This window comes from Symphodus melops (genome assembly GCF_947650265.1).
Source record: "Symphodus melops genome assembly, chromosome: 13".
NCBI lineage: Eukaryota > Metazoa > Chordata > Actinopteri > Labriformes > Labridae > Symphodus > Symphodus melops.
Window position 1 is genome coordinate 1,863,024 of NC_136703.1, and position 19,630 is coordinate 1,882,653.

The window sequence follows — 19,630 nt, forward strand, 5'->3', positions numbered from 1 at the left end:
ACACCTAAACCAGATGGGTTTCAACAGGCCTTAACAGTTCCAATTCTGACAGAGCAGGAAATCTGGTGTACTAAACCCTGCTGTTCTTTGAGCTGCAGCTGTGATTACTGAAAGTTGGAAATCACGGTTTTGGAAAATTCATTTAATATTCCTGCGTTACTATGTAAAAAAGTGGCATTTCTGATTAGAGACATACAGCAGGATTCTGCATGTAAGGTGTGCCTTGGGTTTTTTGAAAGGCGCTCGAAAACAAAAAGTATTATTATTGCAGGTAATAAGTGCAGTGCCCTCAAGCTGCAGGCCTGAACATATTCATAAAAGGATGACAGATTTTAGAACTCGGGATGAAGTTTTTCACCCGTTTGTCCGCAGATGACTTTGTTTTCCACCTTAAATAAATGTCTTATTAGTGTAATCAACTCCTTTATGTTTATCTTAAATGAAACATTCTTCTTTGATCATTTCGCTGCACGGTGACACATGCTCGGGGCGTCAGCCTCCATAAGGGGCGCCACTGGCACCCTAAATGAGTGAAGAAGAAAAGTTGAAGATAAGAAGAAATATCAACAAATTTGTTTAAATATGACTAAATATGATTGCTCTGTGATCATTTCCATGCTATTATTTAGTAATGTTAGAAAAGAAGCCATGAAAACACACCATATTTTAAAATGCTCTATTTTCTTGGCTCCTGCTTGACCTCAATGTGCTGCTCGTTACCTGCTCATTGTGGATGAGGAGGGCAGGTGACTTATTAGAAGTGAGTGAGACTGGCCATGCCGATTAATATCACGTTAAAAACGACCGTGATGTAAAAACAACAACAAAGTGACCGAGAGCCCAGGGACGAAAAAGAAGAAGAGGAGGAAGAATCTGAAGAAAAGACAGGTACCAAGCTGCACGGACCAATGATTTATCTGTTCAAGTTAATCTAGCTTGTTATGGATGGATGATATTAACCTTATTAGATCTTATAGCTCGAGTTAACTTCAGTTATTTTCACTGTACTTTCATTACGGATAGAATATTAACAAAATAACCAGTGAGAAAGAAATAACTAAGAAATACACATTTTGTTCTTATGTGGTTCAGGGCACAAAACCTACTTCTATATTTATTTGTTCTTTGTTCTACTTAGTTAGCTTTTACCCTGAAATGTTTTGGAAATGAAATTTTGTTACATATAAAGCCAAATGCCACTTTTCTTTAAGTGTATGAATATTGTCTTTGGTGGACAAACTGGCTGTAATATAAAGGGCGACCGCTGAAATCTTGCCTAGGGCACCAACATGGTTCTGTGCAACATCGTGTAAAACCACGGCTTTTTGATGATGACTTTTCATCTATTAGACTGTCTCTATGTTCTCATTTTGAAAATCTACCAAAATAAAGTAAAAACATGAAAACCAAAACTATTCCTCCTGACGTGAGTTTATTTGTGCTTTTCTGTCTTTAGTGTTTAAGGTCAAATGTCTCGAACCAGCAACCTTTTTTAAACCATAGCTTTAAAAACCATCAAGCTTAACCTCCAAACTTTTCTAATACCCTGTGCATTCTGATCTTGACTTAGGCTGTCCACAAGTCCTTCAACATTATTAACAATTTTTTAATTAAAAGCACATTCTGAAAGACTCTCCGACATAATGTCTGATGTCCAACTCTACTTAGAGCACATGGACAGCCACCATGCTGCTTATTTTTACTCAAATTAAATCTGGTCAGTTTGACTTTTTTAAGACATTATGCTAACGTCCTTTCCTTCCTGCTTTGACTCTCATCCAGACTTCTACCTGTAGTGGCTTTACATTGGATGAAGGCCTAAAACAGCTTTTATGCATCACATCACATCTGTACTTTGCACATTGTCTTAAGTTTTTTACTGTAGAATTTGGATATTTGCACGTTGTTGCACGTCTGCACAAGCAGTACCGTTTTTTTCATTACATATGATATAATGAACATGTTCATTTATATTAGTTTCTTATCAGAAGGAATACTTCTGTTAACCCCTTATATCAATTCTGTCTTTATTTTCAGAGATATGCACCAAACATCAAGATAATAATTTCCCATAATCTTACTTGCTAATAAACCCAGGTTCTTGTATGTAAAAAATGTAATGTTCTCATGTGCTTAGAAAATGTCCATTTACAATCATCCAGTCAAACTTAACAGTACAAGTATCTCACTCAAGATTCACACTATGAATTCATAACATTTTGAGAAGTAGAAAGTGCCTTTAAAGAACGCGTCAGCCAATCAAGAAAGAACTCCTTTTCCAACATGTCTTTCCTCCTCTTCGAACCAACGGCACTGATGCCATTCCTCCGCAACCTGGGTGTGTCAAGCCATGATCACCTAACAGGGGTGGCACTGTGACTCGTCTAACAGGCTGATCTGCTCCAAGCCGTAATACTATTACTACAAGTGCACCTTCCAGGATCCAGGTAACAGGAGGCAGGTGAAAGGGGGAGGTGGAGCTTACTGAAACCTCCTACACTGTTAGAAGCAGATAAAAGTCCCTCACGGAGAGCAAGAAGACACTTAGAGGGACTCGGCTCTCCTCTTAGTGCGCTCTGCCATACCTCTCTCACTGCTCTCCCTTTTTGTCTGTGACTTCTTCGCTGTCAGAGGAAAATATGACTTCCATGACAAAAAACTTCACAATGTCCTCCACCAGATCCAGTTCTGGAGGAGGATTTGGTGGTAGTAGTGGGGGATTTGGTAGTGTGAGACTTGGTGGTGCTGGTGGTGGTGGTGGCGGCAACCGTGCAAGATCTCTCATTTTGACTAACAAACGGGTGATGTCTTCAGGCGGTGGAAGGGTAGGTGGTGGTGGTGGGGGAAACTGGAGTAATTTCAGTAGCAGGGCTTCATCTAGTGGTGGTGGTGGTGCTGGTGGTTTCAGTATGGGTGGTTACGGTATGGGTGGTGCTGGTGCTGGTGGCGGCGGCGGTGGCGGTGGCAGCCAGTTCTTAGGTTATTCTGTTGGTGGCGGAGGTCTTGGCGGAGGTTTTGGTGGCGGTGGCCCCGGAGGTATGCCACTCATCACACAAGTCCAAGTCAACCAGAGTCTGCTGGCCCCTGTTCAACTTGAGATCGACCCCAACATCTCGACTGTCCGAACTCAAGAGAAAAACCAGATCATGTCCCTCAACAACCGCTTTGCCAGCTTCATTGACAAGGTAAGAATTACTTCTCTCTTACTTCAGGAAACTGCTTCAGAGAAAGAATTTACAGTATTTACGTTTGATTTTGAATTGACGTTTTTCATTACATATTTTAATCCAGAAAGTTTTAAAATGTCAATCAAAGTGTACATTAACTTAGAGAATATCAAATACTGATGCTGGATGCACAGAATAGAGACTGGGAGGCCAACACCTAAACCAAATGGGTTTCAACAGGCATCCCCAGGTACAATTCTGACAGAGCAGGAAATCTGGAGTACTATTTAAACCTTGATTTTCTTTGAGCTGAAGCTGTAACTAATGAATGTTGAGAATCCCTTTTATTTATAAGTGCATTTAATATTCCTGTGTAACTGTCTAAAAAAAGAACAGTTTAAAAAGATTTAATGTGACACTTAACAGTTCCAGCGGAGTAGCATTAAGTACAACAGATTGTTGCGGACAAGTTCTCTCAGTGAAAGTTTGTTTCCCGGAGGCGAGGGAGCGGTAAAGTTTGAGGTTTATGAACAGGGGCGGGGCTAAGGTGTGGCAAAAACACCTCAACTTGCCTTAGCAAAAAAAAACGATGTGACACAATCACACCCAAAGCCTTCTGTAGGGTTCAGATTTGCATGCTGAAGAATTGCTCTCTGATTTTTTCAAAGTTTTGCAGCAGTTTAACTTTTTGTGTGAGACACAGCTCGAGAGATGAACTTAATAAAGTGAAACAAAGAAGACAAATATCATTTTAACATTCATGAAAAAAAGTGTGGGCAGCCTGGAGTGGGGCAATTTGAAAGTTGCCAACTTAGTTTTGTGCAACCAAATGTGACAATATTTCATAAGTAGGTTGAAGCTGGAATAAGTTGTCAAGCCATGAACTTATTAGGAAAGTATTTCATAGATGTAATAACTTAATAGTAGGGTCATTTTTGGGTTGACTTTCTTTTGGTAATGAGTTGAGTCACCCCCTGCTGGCCATTAGAAAGAAAGCCACAAGTACTTAATTATGCAAACATTTGTACCTTTTAGGTGCGCTTCCTGGAGCAGCAGAACAAAGTGCTGGAAACCAAATGGAACCTGCTGCAGGATCAGACCACCAGCCGCTCCAACATTGATGCCATGTTTGAGGCCTACATTGCAAACCTGCGCAGACAGCTCGACGGTCTCGGCAATGAGAAGACCAAGCTGGAGTCAGAGCTGAGGAACATGCAGGGACTGGTAGAGGACTTTAAGGTCAAGTAAGTTGATACTCGCACAGACCACCTGCAGTAGTAGAAATACTGTATCTTTCAATCTGCTAATTATTTCCATATTTGTGTCAGATATGAAGATGAAATCAACAAGCGTGCAGCTGCAGAGAATGACTTTGTGCTCCTCAAGAAGGTAAGAGTTAATCTGGGATGATAAATGTTACTTTACCACTGGAACCAAACCTTCATCAACACAGTGCACTTTCTCTGCTCACAGGATGTCGATGCAGCCTACATGAACAAGGTTGACCTCGAAGCTAAGGTCGACAGCCTTCAGGATGAAATCAACTTCCTCAGAGCCGTCTTTGAGGCGGTAAGACAATTATGTCTGCCTCTTTGCTTCCCTTTTTTAATAAAAAAAATCACTTTGCTCACATTAAAAGAGGAATATTTGGTCCTCTTGGGTACAGATAAAGAAAAAAACATGCAATGCAAGAGTGCAATTTTAAAAATGACATGCATCTCTTGTGCAGGAACTGGCAGAGCTTCAGGGACAGATCAAGGACATTTCAGTCATTGTGTCGATGGATAACGACCGTACCCTGGACATGGACAGCATTGTGGCAGATGTCAAGGCTCAGTATGATGATATTGCCAAACGCAACCGCGCTGAAGCAGAGGCGTGGTATGAGCAAAAGGTAGGTAGAAAAAGTTACCTCACCCACAACTTCAATATAAAATACAAGTTTTACAATATCAAATGAAATTGGGATCTCTAACAAGAGTTTTTAACTTTTTACTTTAGTTCCAGGAGATGCAGAGCTCCGCAGGCAACGCAGGAGCTAGCCTCAACCAGAGCAAGAGTGAGATTGCTGAGCTCAAACGCATGATTAGCCGTCTCCAGAATGAGATTGAGTCTGTCAAAGGACAGGTGAGCAGCTTCATAACCATCACTACAATACATATTGAGACCTTTCAGCCACAAAAAAAAGAAAAAGTGTTTTGATCTCATTTCTAAAGCATCTGCTTACTTTCCAACCTGCCAGCGAGCCAACCTTGAGGCCCAGATTGCTGAGGCAGAGGAGCGTGGGGAAATGGCAGTGAAGGATGCCAAGCTCCGCATCAAGGACCTTGAGGATGCCCTGCAGCAAGCCAAACAGGACATGGCCCGCCAGGTCCGTGAGTACCAGGAGCTCATGAACGTCAAGCTGGCTCTGGACATTGAGATCGCCACCTACAGGAAGCTGCTGGAGGGAGAAGAGTCCAGGTAATCTAATCTACTTTGGACAAAAGAGGCATCCAATCATGACGTAAAATACATAGTGCAGGAACTTCCACAGCTTCATATTCTTATCTCTGTACACATTTCAGGATTAGTGCTGGTGGTCCATCTGCAACCGTCCACATAGTGTCGCAAACCTCCAGTTCAGGTATGTATTAAACAAATACCTCTACATTTCAATATCCAGGCCATGTTAAAGACAGTCATGTAATAAAAAACTGAAAATGAGAAAAGTTTCAATGTAATGGCATGATTTCTGGAGCCGTGTCACTTGAGTATCACATCAAGAGCAGCTCATGAGATTCAAGGAATAATGATTTTGAATATTCCATCTGAAAACACAGGTGGTGGTGGCGGCGGCGGCGGAGGCAGCTACGGTGGTGGCTACGGCGGCGGCTACGGCGGCGGCGGCAGTGGAGGCGGCTTTGGCGCCAGCAGCAGCTACAGTGGTAGCTATGGTGGCAGTGGAAGCAGCAACTACGGCGGTGGCTTCGGCATCGGTGGAGGCAGCAGCGGAGGCAGCAGCGTCACCTATTCAAGTCAAAAGAGCACTCGCCGCAATTACTAAATCCAGCAGTTGTCGCTCTCTTCATTCTTCTTCTCCCAGTTTGTTCTCCACCTCTTAAACCTTCAGCCTCACACAAAGCTCCCATAACCCTCAATACCCCTCAAAATACAGCCGATGGCAGATGAAAGTAATGGCACAGCTCTTTTGGCTGTTAGTCCCTGAGATGCTCCTCCCTTATCTGCACCACAGAGGGAATAACAGATAACATCACCAAAAGTAGAGGCAAAGAGATTATTAGACCTGAAAAACAGAGCTGCAGAGCTGTGAGTCTGTCCTCTCTTCTTTGGATCAGTCAGCCAGGCTGTCTTTTAGTTGCTGGATGTGCTGTCAAACAGACAAGATAATACTTGTAGTGTCACGACAGAAAATCTGCACACTAGACACAACCAGCATTTTGAAGATTTGAACAGGAGGGGGGTACAATTGTGTAACTGGTCTTGAAATTATAAGAATACACAACATACACCTGTCACGCCTGCAATGTCTTCTCTGTTGTATCACATCCATCATCCTGTGCACTGTGACATCATCAAAAGCAGCCACTTAACACTCTCATATTTCACTTGTTGGGTCCTCTTTTCTTCTCTTGTTTGGAGAGAAAATGAGCTCTCCACTTCAGCTGTGTCCTGAGCCTGCTTTACTTCCATCTCCACTCTTAATAAAAAATGAAACATGGTTAAGGCTGACTGATAAAGAGCAGATTTATCATGAATTTGTACCACCAAATGCCTGAAATAAATCTGATTTCATCCTCACTTCAGTCGTTCAAGTTTCTTCTTTTAAGGTTTTGTAATGACGCAACTTTGATCTATACAAATGAATTGGCTTGAACACCTCCTTGGTTAACGTTGCCATGTGTGTCAGAATCCTAGCATAGCATATAAATAATCTAGTTAACAAATATAAGGGTTGACAGCAGCAGATTAACTACTAAATTATCAATATGAGACAAAACATATTCAAATGTTCCTAGAAATAATAAAGGAAGCTTCTTTATTTTGAGTCACTACTTGTGGAACAAAACGTCACAAGCTGATTTTACCAGTTGTAACCTGCTAATAGCTACATAAACAGCTAAGCTAATTGGCTTAAACTCTGAAATCGGGTTAAAAAACACTTTAATTCAACATTTTACTGTGATCAGCGGATTCTTTGTCAAACTACAACTTGCCTGAAATATGTATTTGCTTGCTACACTCACTGACATCATATGTTGATACAGAAAACAAAGAGAAGAGAAAACAAAAAAACACAAATACCACTGTTGCATTCCACGAAGTTCTCTGTGGATGGAAAGTACAGCAACAACTTGAGTTACGAGAACATTTGCTGCATCGTATCAGAATCAGAATTAGCTTTATTGGCCAGGTATGCTTAAGACACCAGGAATTTAACTTTGTCAAAACTGTACAAAGGCGTAACATTTAATATCCAATATAGAAATATAAAAAATTAGCAAATCGTCGAGATAAGTGCAGTTTCCACCTTTTCCTGACTGCACACAATTCACTTCAATGGAAACTGCTCCCAATCATTGTGTATTGCACCCGGCACAAGTCCACAAACTGTGCTGGAAACAGCAATGCAGACCAAGCTGGGGGACAAACTTGTTAACTGCCACACTGCTGTGTATATATGTCACTTTTAAATAATGTGCGACGCATGACTTTAGATTTAAATGAATGAACACTCACAAAAATGGTTATGGTAAGGGACTTGTGAGAGCCATATACAGTAAAACTTTGAATATTGTTTTGGTTAAAATTATAGAAATTTCCTGTGTTAAAAGCTAAGGGTAAAATCTAACGTTAAAAATCTAAATATTTTTAAGGGAAAGTTGAGTTGATAAAACAATTTAAGAACATAAATAGAGATTAAAAATGTTTACGTTTGAATTAAAACCAAGTAAAAACATTACCGTATTTTCCGCATTATAAGGCGCACCGTATTATAAGGCGCACCTTCAATGAATGACATATTTTAAAACTTTTTCCATATATAAGGCGCACCGCATTATAAGGCGCTACAGTAGAGGCTTGGGTTACGTTATGCATCCATTGGACGGTGCTGCGCTAAAGGGAATGTTAACAAAACATCCTCCACTTCCGCACCATTGATTCGTTAATATTGTAGTCCGGACGTTAAAGGACGACGAGTGTTCAAATAATAACTTTTAATAACCCGATCACTGTCGGCCGTGACCACGCCGTTTACAGCAGAGAGCAACACATAACTTGCCGTAACAATCCAACTGTCTCACCCAGCGTTCTCTCATACAGCCGCTCCACACGTTCTCGCTGGTGCATTCACTGACTCTCCACATAATCGGAATTATGAACACATAATCAACTACTGACGTTACAACATGAACCGTTACAATGTTAAACTCTCTCGCTGCTGCTCTATTCCCGTGTTCTACTGCGTGGCTAATCGCCTTGAGTTTAAACTCTGCGTTGTAAGCGTGTCTCTTAATAGGAGCAATTTCAGGGTCTTTACACAAACACACAAAATGAAAATGAAACGCCGTTTTATATATCCCAGCATGCATCGCGCACTACTTCTTCTACGGGGGAAAATTGAGTCGGCGGCTGCTTACCGTAGTTGCGAGACCTGTTGCGGCTCAATATTGATCCATATATAAGGCGCACCGGATTATAAGGCGCATGGCCAGCTTTTGAAAAAAAATGAAGGCTTTTAGGTGCGCCTTATAGTGCGGAAAATACGGTATTTAATTTGGTAAAGGTAAGATCCTCCCTTTATATGGACGCCTGTGACGTTGCTATGTGGTTTTGAGTGAGCTACAGGTGTGGGAGCACACAGATTTTCTACCTGTGTACATGGACATGTAATAGTCTTCCTTTTTTGCTTGGAATAAAGGACTTAAATGGATTACGTCGTCCTGGTCTTCAGTGTCAGAAACCTTGCACTCCTGTGGTTCAGAGCGACTGTGCAGTGATGTTTAAAACAGCTGCTACAGGACTGGTAATCATAAAATATGCTCCCAAACCAGTAAAAGCCAACAGGGCGAGGGACTATTAAAGTGAACATCAAAAAAACCCATCTAATATCTGATTTACTATTTTATCATCTGCCTTTTTTTTAGCGGTGCTACTACATTGCTGCATTTTTCATCTTTACGTCACTTAGCTAGCCAAAAACACGTTTACAGTAAAGACGTCAGGGGTCTTAACTTCAACAAATTGGAAGATAAAAGCCTCAAACCAGCTTCCGTACCCTTGTAATTTCACCCTCTTCATACCTGATAATTTACCAGCAAATGTGTCATTTGTTCGAAAATGCAGGTCCAAGAGTAATTTTTCTAATCCATTTAGCCAATTTTTACAAGTCAGAAAACCAACGTCCCCTGACGCTTCCACGATAAAATGCTCCGTCCGCTGCTGCGCATGCTCAGTGGTCAAAAGTAGCTTTCTAAGATTATCGATGTAGATTTAATTTCTTGGGGTATTGCAGTAAAGATCCTGAAATTATCTCTAATTTATTTTATACATTAATTTACATCAAATTGGTGAATTAATGATCTTTCAATTTTTCATTTAAAAAGAAGAACCATAAGCATTATCTTCATTTGAGAAGGGGTTGAACTTATTGCAGGAAAGCTTACACTCAAACTGTAAAATCTGCTTAAACGTTAAGCCTGTGTGATTTGTTTTTTGATTCTTCTACTGTAACAAGTCTAAAATGTATTTAATATTCCTATGTGTAGCGATCCAAAAAAAGTGTAGTGACAGTGACAGAACATTTCTGACATACAGCGGTATTCATATTGCAGTTAAAAAGTGCAGTGCCCTCAAGCAGCAGCAAGCTGCCGGCCTGAACGCATTAATAAAAGGATCGATTTTACAGAGGAGTAAGGATGAAGTTTGTCCACAGGTCACTTTATATTCCGCCCAGCACTTTTCTTTTTGTAGAAACTCTTATTCACATGGCTTTGTGCTTTTTCTCCACCTCAATTGAATGTCTTATTAGTGTGAACTTCCCTTTTACGTTTATCGAGAAGCATTCTCCTTTGGTCATTTCTCTGCATGGTGTCTGCGTTGTGTGTCTAGTTGTTTTGGCTTGTGCAGTTTACTTAAAGACCTGCATGCTAATGTGTAAAACCACAGCTATTTGATGAGTTATCTATTTTAATACACACTTACTAAACAGCCATGTTTTTGAAACCATAGCTTTAAGAACCATTAAGCCTAACCTCCAAACTTTTCTAATGCCTTGTGCATTCTGATCGGACTCAAGACATCCACAAGTCCTTTAACAATCTGTTTCAATTAAATGCACAATCTGAAAAAACTCTCCGATGCTCAGAGGAAAAAAAAAAAAAATATTCTGAAAACATAAATCCCTTTGCATATAATGTCTGATGTCTAACTCTTCTTAGGGCACATGGACAGCCACCATGCTGCTTATTTTTACTCATATTAAATCTGGTCACTTTGACTTTTTTAAGACTTTATGCTAACGTCCTTTTCTTTCTGCTTTCACTTTCATCCAGACTTATACATGTAGTGGCTTTACATTGGATTGGATGAAGGCATAAATCGTCTTTTATGCATCACATCACATCTGTACTTTGCACATTGTCTTAAGTTTTTCTGTAGAATTTGGATATTTGCAGATTGTTGCACGTCTGCATAAGCTGTACTGTTTTTTCATTACTAAAGGATATAATGAATTAGTTTCTTAGCAGAATCGATATGCACCAAACATCAAGATAATAATTTCCCATAATCTTACTTGCTAATAAACCCAGGTTCTTGTATGTAAAAATGTTAATGTTCTCATGTGCTTAGAAAATGTCCATTTACAATCATCCAGTCAAACTTAACAGTGTTGTACAAGTATCTCACTCAAGATTCACACTATGAATTCATAACATTTTGAGAAGTAGAAAGTTATGGATTAGTGAGCATAAAGCTCTGAACCCCACCCTTAAACTCCTCCAACCACCAGTGCCTTTAAAGAACGCGTCAGCCAATCAAGAAAGAACTCCTTTTCCAACATGTCTTTTCTCCCCTCCTAACCCGCGGGGCTGATGCCATTCATCCGCAACCTGGGTGTGTCAAGCCATGATCACCTAACAGGGGTGGCACTGTGACTAATCTAACTGGCTGATCTGATCCAAGCCGTAATGCTTCTTGGCTGCAAGTGCACCTTCCAGGATCCAGGTAACAGGAGGCAGGTGAAAGGGGGAGGTGGAGCTTACTGAAACCTCCTACACTGTTAGAAGCAGATAAAAGTCCCTCACGGAGAGCAAGAAGACACTTAGAGGGACTCGGCTTTCCTCTTAGTGCGCTCTGCCATACCTCTCTCACTGCTCTCCCTTTTTGTCTGTGAATTCTACGCTGTCAGAGGAAAATATGACTTCCAAGAGGAGCAGCTACACCTCTGTCAGATCCAGTGCTGGTGGCAATTTTGGTGGTTCTAAATCTGGTAGTGGTGGAGGATGGACCTCAAGATCTGCGGTTGTGGGTGGAGGCCCGAGGATGTCCGCGTCCACTTTCGGAGGATTTAGGGGAAGCAGTAGTGGTGTTGGTAATGGGGGGGGCATGAGTTCTGCTTACAGTTTTAGGTCTAATAGTGGTGGTGGTGGTGGTGGTGGTATGGGTGGTGGTATGGGTTATGGTTTTAAGGCCAGTGGAGGTGGCGGAGGTTTTGGTGGTGGTGGCGGAGGAGGTTTTGGCGGAGGAGGTTTTGGCGCAGGAGGTTTTGGCGCAGGAGGTTTTGGCGCAGGAGGTTTTGGCGGAGGTGGCCCCGGAGGTATGCCACTCATCACACAAGTACAATCCAACCCGAGCCTGCTGGCCCCTATTCAACTTGAAATCGACCCCAACATCTCGACTGTCCGAACTAAAGAGAAAAACCAGATCATGAACCTCAACAACCGCTTTGCCAGCTTCATTGACAAGGTAAGAATTTCTTCTCTCTAACTTCAGGAAACTGCTTCAGTTGATGAATATTTACAGTATTACTTCTTATTTTAAATTGATCTTGTCATGCAATATATGACATTTGAAGCTGGAAAGTTTTAATGTCAATCAAAGTGTACATTAGGTTAAACAAAGTATGTCAAATATTTATGTTGGATGCACAAAATAGAGACTGGGAGGCCAACACTGAAACCAAATGGGTTTCAACAAGCATCAACAGCTCCAATTCTGACAGAAGGAAATCTGGAGTACTATTTAACCCCTAATTTTCTTTGAGCTGCAGCTGTAATGAATGAAAGTTGAAAATCCCTTTTATGTATAAGTGCATTTAATAATCCTGTGTAACTATCTAAAAAATAGGTTGAAAAGATTTAATGTAACACTTAAAAGCTTTAACCACTGATTTACTTTGAGCAGCAGCTGTTACTAATGAAAGTTAAATTAAAAGTGCATTTAATATTCCTTTCTGGAACTATCCAAAAAAAAATGTAGTAACACTTGCCTGACATTTGTGGTTAGATAAAAAAAGACATACCATGGTAGAAGTTTATAATAGTGCTGCAGTAAACCCTAAACACCTATAATGCATTTCAAAAATCTTAAATTCCTATGTTAAGATTTGAGATGTTTGAAAGGTTCTGACTTTTGTTTCATATGATGAGGTATTAAGCAAAAATGGTGGTTTTAAGTCACACAAGGGCGTTTCTCTGTGGCAAGAATGAAAAACAAATCACACAGAGAGACAAAAATTCTCCATTTGAGTGTTAACCAGTGTTAAGCCACACCTGATCTGTGGTACAGAAGCAAAGTTCTATACAATAAAATCTTTTTAAATTTTACCAACACAATTAAGATTTCAACCTCTGCAAGTAGGACAAATAAGTTAAGGGTGTATTGACAACTTACATTTTTTTTTTTTTTAAATCAAGCACCAGAACTGAATTGATGTGAACCCTAACAACTCCAGGCAGAGGGCTGTTGCAGACGTGTTATCTCAGTGAAAGTTTGTTTGCCGGAGGCGAGGGAGCGGTAAAGTTTGAGGTTTATGGGGAGGGGCGGGGCTAAGGTGTGGCAAAAACACCTCAGCTTGCCATCTAAAAAAAAAAAAGAAAAAAAAAATGCAACACGATCACACCAAAAGCCTTCTGTAGGTTTCGGATTTGCATGAGGAAGAATCGTTCCATCATGTTTTCAGTGTTTTGCAGCAGTTCTACTTTTTGTGTGAGACACAGCTTTGGGGATCAACTTAATAAAGTGAAACAAAAATGTAAAATAATTTTAACATTTGATTGAGCATGCTTAATTCATGAAGAAAGGGGCAGACGTGTATTGATGAACATGATTTCATTTGTTAAAGCTCATTTTATTTCATTTTTTTAAGTTTTAAAAATAAATCTGACAAAGTGATCAAGTTGTGCCAATAACATTTTTCCCCATTTAATTGATCACTCATTGGTTTGTGAATCCCTCCCTTTGAAGCCTGGAGTGGGGCAATTTGAAAGTTGCCTGCTTAGTTTTGTGCAACCAAATGTGACAATATTTCATAAGTAGGTGGGTAGGTTGAAGCTAGAATAAGTTGTCAAGCCATGAACTTATTAGGAAAGTATTTCATAGATGTAATAACTTAATAGTAGGGTCATTTTTGGGTTGACTTTCTTTTGGTAATGAGTTGAGTCACCCCCTGCTGGCCATTAGAAAGAAAGCCACAAGTACTTAATTATGCAAACATTTGTACCTTTTAGGTGCGCTACCTGGAGCAGCAGAACAAAGTGCTGGAAACCAAATGGAACCTGCTGCAGGATCAGACCACCAGCCGCTCCAACATTGATGCCATGTTTGAGGCCTACATTGCAAACCTGCGCAGACAGCTCGACGGTCTCGGCAATGAGAAGACCAAGCTGGAGTCAGAGCTGAGGAACATGCAGGGACTGGTAGAGGACTTTAAGGTCAAGTAAGTTGATACTCGCACAGACCACCTGCAGTAGTAGAAATACTGTATCTTTCAATCTGCTAATTATTTCCATATTTGTGTCAGATATGAAGATGAAATCAACAAGCGTGCAGCTGCAGAGAATGACTTTGTGCTCCTCAAGAAGGTAAGAGTTAATCTGGGATGATAAATGTTACTTTACCACTGGAATCAAACCTTCATCAACACAGTGCGCTTTGTCTTTCTCTGCTCACAGGATGTCGATGCAGCCTACATGAACAAGGTTGACCTCGACGCTAAGGTCGACAGCCTTCAGGATGAAATCAACTTCCTCAGAGCCGTCTTTGAGGCGGTAAGACAATTATGTCTGCCTCTTTGCTTCCCTTTTTTAATAAAAAAAATCACTTTGCTCACATTAAAAGAGGAATATTTGGTCCTCTTGGGTACAGATAAAGAAAATAACATGCAATGCAAGAGTGCAATTTTAAAAATGATATGCATCTCTTGTGCAGGAACTGGCAGAGCTTCAGGGACAGATCAAGGACATTTCAGTCCTTGTGTCGATGGACAACAGCCGTAACCTGGACATGGACAGCATTGTGGCAGATGTCAAGGCTCAGTATGATGAAATTGCCAAACGCAACCGTGCTGATGCAGAGGCGTGGTACGAGCAAAAGGTAGGTAGAAAAAGTTACCTCACCCACAACTTCAATATAAAATACAAGTTTTACAATATCAAATGAAATTGGAATCTCTAACAAGAGTCATTTTTAACTTTTTACTTTAGTTCCAGGAGATGCAGAGCTCCGCAGGCAACGCAGGAGCTAGCCTCAACCAGAGCAAGAGTGAGATTGCTGAGCTCAAACGCATGATTAGCCGTCTCCAGAATGAGATTGAGTCTGTCAAAGGACAGGTGAGCAGCTTCATAACCATCACTACGATACATATTGAGACCTTTCAGCCACAAAAAAAAGAAAAAGTGTTTTGATCTCATTTCTAAAGCATCTGCTTACTTTCCAACCTGCCAGCGAGCCAACCTTGAGGCCCAGATTGCTGAGGCAGAGGAGCGTGGGGAAATGGCAGTGAAGGATGCCAAGCTCCGCATCAAGGACCTTGAGGATGCCCTGCAGCAAGCCAAACAGGACATGGCCCGCCAGGTCCGTGAGTACCAGGAGCTCATGAACGTCAAGCTGGCTCTGGACATTGAGATCGCCACCTACAGGAAGCTGCTGGAGGGAGAAGAGTCCAGGTAATCTAATCTACTTTGGACAAAAGAGGCATCCAATCATGACGTAAAATACATAGTGCAGGAACTTCCACAGCTTCATATTCTTATCTCTGTACACATTTCAGGATTAGTGCTGGTGGTCCATCTGCAACCGTCCACATAGTGTCGCAAACCTCCAGTTCAGGTATGTATTAAACAAATACCTCTACATTTCAATATCCAGGCCATGTTAAAGACAGTCATGTAATAAAAACTGAAAATGAGAAAAGTTTAAATGTAATGGCATGATTTCTGGAGCCGTGTCACTTGAGTATCACATCAAGAGCACCTCATGAGATTCAAGGAATAATGATTTTGAACATTCCATCTGAAAACACAGGTGGTGGCGGCGGCGGCTATGGCGGCGGCGGCTATGGCGGCGGCGGCTACGGTGGCGGCGGCAGTGGAGGCGGCTTTGGCGCCAGCTATGGCAGCAGTGGAAGCAGCAACTACGGCGGTGGCTTCAGCATCGGTGGAGGCATCGGTGGAGGCATCGGTGGAGGCAGCAGCGGAGGCAGCAGCGTCGTCTATTCAAGTCAAAAGAGCACTCGCCGCAATTACTAAATCCAGCAGTTGTCGCTCTCTTCATTCTTCTTCTCCCAGTTTGTTCTCCACCTCTTAAACCTCCAGCCTCACACAAAGCTCCCATAACCCTCAATACCCCTCAAAATACAGCCGATGGCAGATGAAAGTAATGGCACAGCTCTTTTGGCAGTTAGTCCCTGAGATGCTCCTCCCTTATCTGCACCACAGAGGGAACAACAGATAACATCACCAAAAGTAGAGGCAAAGAGATTATTAGACCTGAAAAACAGAGCTGCAGAGCTGTGAGTCTGTCCTCTCTTCTTTGGATCAGTCAGCCAGGCTGTCTTTTAGTTGCTGGATGTGCTGTCAAACAGACAAGATAATACTTGTAGTGTCACGACAGAAAATCTGCACACTAGACACAAACAGCATTTTGAAGATTTGAGCAGGAGGGGGGTAGAATTGTGTAACTGGTCTTGAAATTATAAGAATACACAACATACACCTGTCACGCCTGCAATGTCTTCTCTGTTGTATCACATCCATCATCCTGTGCACTGTGACATCATCAAAAGCAGCCACACTTAACACTCTCATATTTCACTTGTTGGGTCCTCTTTTCTTCTCTTGTTTGGAGAGAAAATGAGCGCTCCACTTCAGCTGTGTCCTGATCCTGCTTTACTTCCATCTCCACTCTTAATAAAAAATGAAACATGGTTAAGGCTGACTGATAAAGAGCAGATTTATCATGAATTTGTACCACCAAATGCCTGAAATAAATCTGATTTCATCCTCACTTCAGTCGTTCAAGTTTCTTCTTTTAAGGATTTGTAATGACGCAACTTTGATCTATACAAATGAATTGGCTTGAACACCTCCTTGGTTAACGTTGCCATGTGTGTCAGAATCCTAGCATAGCATATAAATAATCTAGTTAACAAATATAAGGGTTGACAGCAGCAGATTAACTATTAAATTATCAATATGAGACAAAACATATTCAAATGTTCCTAGAAATAATAAAGGAAGCTTCTTTATTTTGAGTCACTACTTGTGGAACAAAACGTCACAAGCTGATTTTACCAGTTGTAACCTGCTAATAGCTACATAAACAGCTAAGCTAATTGGCTTAAACACTGAAATCGGGTTAAAATACCCTTTAATTCAACATTTTACTGTGATCAGCGGATTCTTTGTCAAACTACAACTTACCTGAAATATGTATTTGCTTGCTACACTCACTGACATCATATGTTGATACAGAAAACAAGGAGAAGAGAAAACAAAAAAACACAAATACCACTGTTGCATTCCACGAAGTTCTCTGTGGATGGAAAGTACAGCAACAACTTGAGTTACGAGAACATTTGCTGCATCGTATCAGAATCAGAATTAGCTTTATTGGCCAGGTATGCTTAAGACACCAGGAATTTAACTTTGTCAAAACTGTGCTCTTTGTACAAAGGCGTAACATTTAATATCCAATATAGACATAAAAATAAAAAAATTAGCAAATTGTCGAGATAAGTGCAGTTTCCACCTTTTCCTGACTGCACACAATTCACTTCAATGGAAACTGCTCCCAATCATTGTGTATTGCACCCGGCACAAGTCCACAAAATGTGCTGGAAACAGCAATGCAGACCAAGCTGGGGGACAAACTTGTTAACGGCCACAATGCTGTGTGAAATTAACCATATAACGTCACTTCACCTGTGCCTTCAAATCAAATTCATTGACAACTGTGCGTGGCTACTGAACAGGTACTTAAAGAATACAGCACGGATAGTTGACTTTCTGTCTACTGACAGATTGTGTAGGCAATTCGGATGCACCCAGAATGTTTATGGTAGCAAAGGAAACACCGGATGTCACGTCAAAGACCGCTGCACAGCTGCTACAATAGTAGAAAATCTTCACTCCAGACTCGAAGCCTGTGTAGCCATAGATGCTAAAGAACAATAGTGGTGTGGCCAAGGATGCTTCCAATTACACCACGCTGGAATCAAGCTTTGAATCTTCTGCTGCGCGGAGCCAAAGCCAAGACTGCGTTTTGGATGAAGCTGTGTTTAAAGAAGAGGATTCGCACAATTTACGCACAATGGCCGAGGAACGCGATAAAGTGGGATCGGCAGGAGAAACTGACTCAAAGGAACAAATGGATGGAAAAGAAGTGGATCTAAAGGCCATGGAGTCAAACCGAGTGAGTAAAGAAGCTGAGAAAGCATTGGAGGAAAAGCTACCCAGATTAATGAAGTCAAGAAGAGGAGTTTTGGGACATATCACAAGCAAGAAAAATGAAATTGAAAAATTAATGGATGACACTGATAATGTTGATTTAGTGAAAGGAATTATGCGACAGTTGTGAGAGACAATCCATCCCCCCTCCCCCCCACCATCACCAGAGACCAGGTGAGCAAGGAGCAAAGAGACTCCGTCCCAGGAAGGCAGCAGGCCCGGACAAGGTGTGTCCCAAGATGCTAAAGGCCTGCAGAGCAGGGGGAGCCACTTCAGCACGTCTTCAACATGAGCCTGCGGCTTGGGAAGGTTCCTGTGCTCTGGAAGACCTCGTGCCTCACCCCGGTCCCCAAGAAGAAAAACCCCAGTGAGCCAGGCGACTTCAGACCTATCGCTCTGACATCCCACGTTATGAAGACCTTTGAGCGGCTGCTGCTCCAACACCTCAGACCCCAGGTCCAACACGCACAGGATCCCCTGCAGTTTGCATACCAGGAAAAGGTGGACGATGCCATCCTCTATCTTCTACACAGGGCTTACTCTCATCTGGACAAAGGGAGCAGCGTGATGAGAATCATGTTCTTTGATTTCTCAAGCGCTTTCGACACCATCCATCCCCTCCTACTGAGAGACAAGCTGACCGAGATGAGGGTGGACTCGCACCTGGTGAGGTGGATCACTGACTACCTCACAGAGAGACCACAGTACGTCAGACTGGAGGACTGCACATCTGACACTGTGGTCAGCAGCACCGGAGCACCACAGGGGACCGTGCTCTCCCCTGTCCTGTTCACCCTGTACACCTCTGACTTCCAGTATAACTCTGAGCTCTGCCACATGCAGAAATACTCGGACGACACTGCGATAGTTGGTTGTGTCAGGGATGGACAGGAGGAGGAGTACAGGAGCCTGATTGAGGACTTTGTGACGTGGTGCAGTGCCAACCATCTGCAGCTAAACACCTCCAAGACCAAGGAGATGGTGGTGGACTTCTGAAGGAACAAACCACATCTAGAACCTGTTTCCATCGGGGGGGGGGGTCGACGTGGAGGTGGTCAGGACCTACGGGTATCTGGGGCTGCAGCTGGATGAGACAATGATGACAAGCTGGACTGGTCGCCTAACATGGACACTACCTGCAGGAAGGGACAGAGTCTTCTGTACTCCCTGAGAAGGCTGGGGTCCTTCAACATCTGCAAAAAGCTGCTGCAGATGTTCTACCAGTCTGTGGTGTCCAGGTGTGCTGGGGAGGAAGCTGCAAGAAGAGGGACGCAGCACGCCTGGACAGGCTGGTGAGGAGGGCCGGCTCTGTGGTGGGTACAGAGCTGGACTCACTGGTGACAGTGGTAGAGAGGAGGTCTCTGGACAAAATGCTCTCCATCATGGACAACACACAACACCCTCTGCACAGCACCTTCACTGGCCAGAGGAGCATGTTCAGTGACAGACTGCTGTCACAGTCGTGCTCCACGGACAGACTCAAGAACTCTTTTGTCCCCCTGGCCATAAGAC

The 19,630-nt window shown here is 42.2% G+C and overlaps 1 pseudogene across 1 annotated transcript; it reads left to right on the plus strand.

Annotated features, from left to right (window-relative positions):
- Positions 1–2,238: 2,238 nt before the first annotated feature.
- Positions 2,239–16,153, plus strand: LOC306834219 (annotated as a pseudogene). Its single transcript, XR_013781755.1, has 17 exons — positions 2,239–3,185; positions 4,203–4,411; positions 4,496–4,556; positions 4,641–4,736; positions 4,897–5,294; positions 5,410–5,630; positions 5,735–5,793; positions 5,990–6,207; positions 11,520–11,904; positions 11,950–12,137; positions 13,901–14,109; positions 14,194–14,254; positions 14,345–14,440; positions 14,601–15,001; positions 15,117–15,337; positions 15,442–15,500; positions 15,696–16,153. The product of XR_013781755.1 is annotated as an uncharacterized misc_RNA (transcript).
- The last annotated feature ends 3,477 nt before the right edge of the window (positions 16,154–19,630 follow it).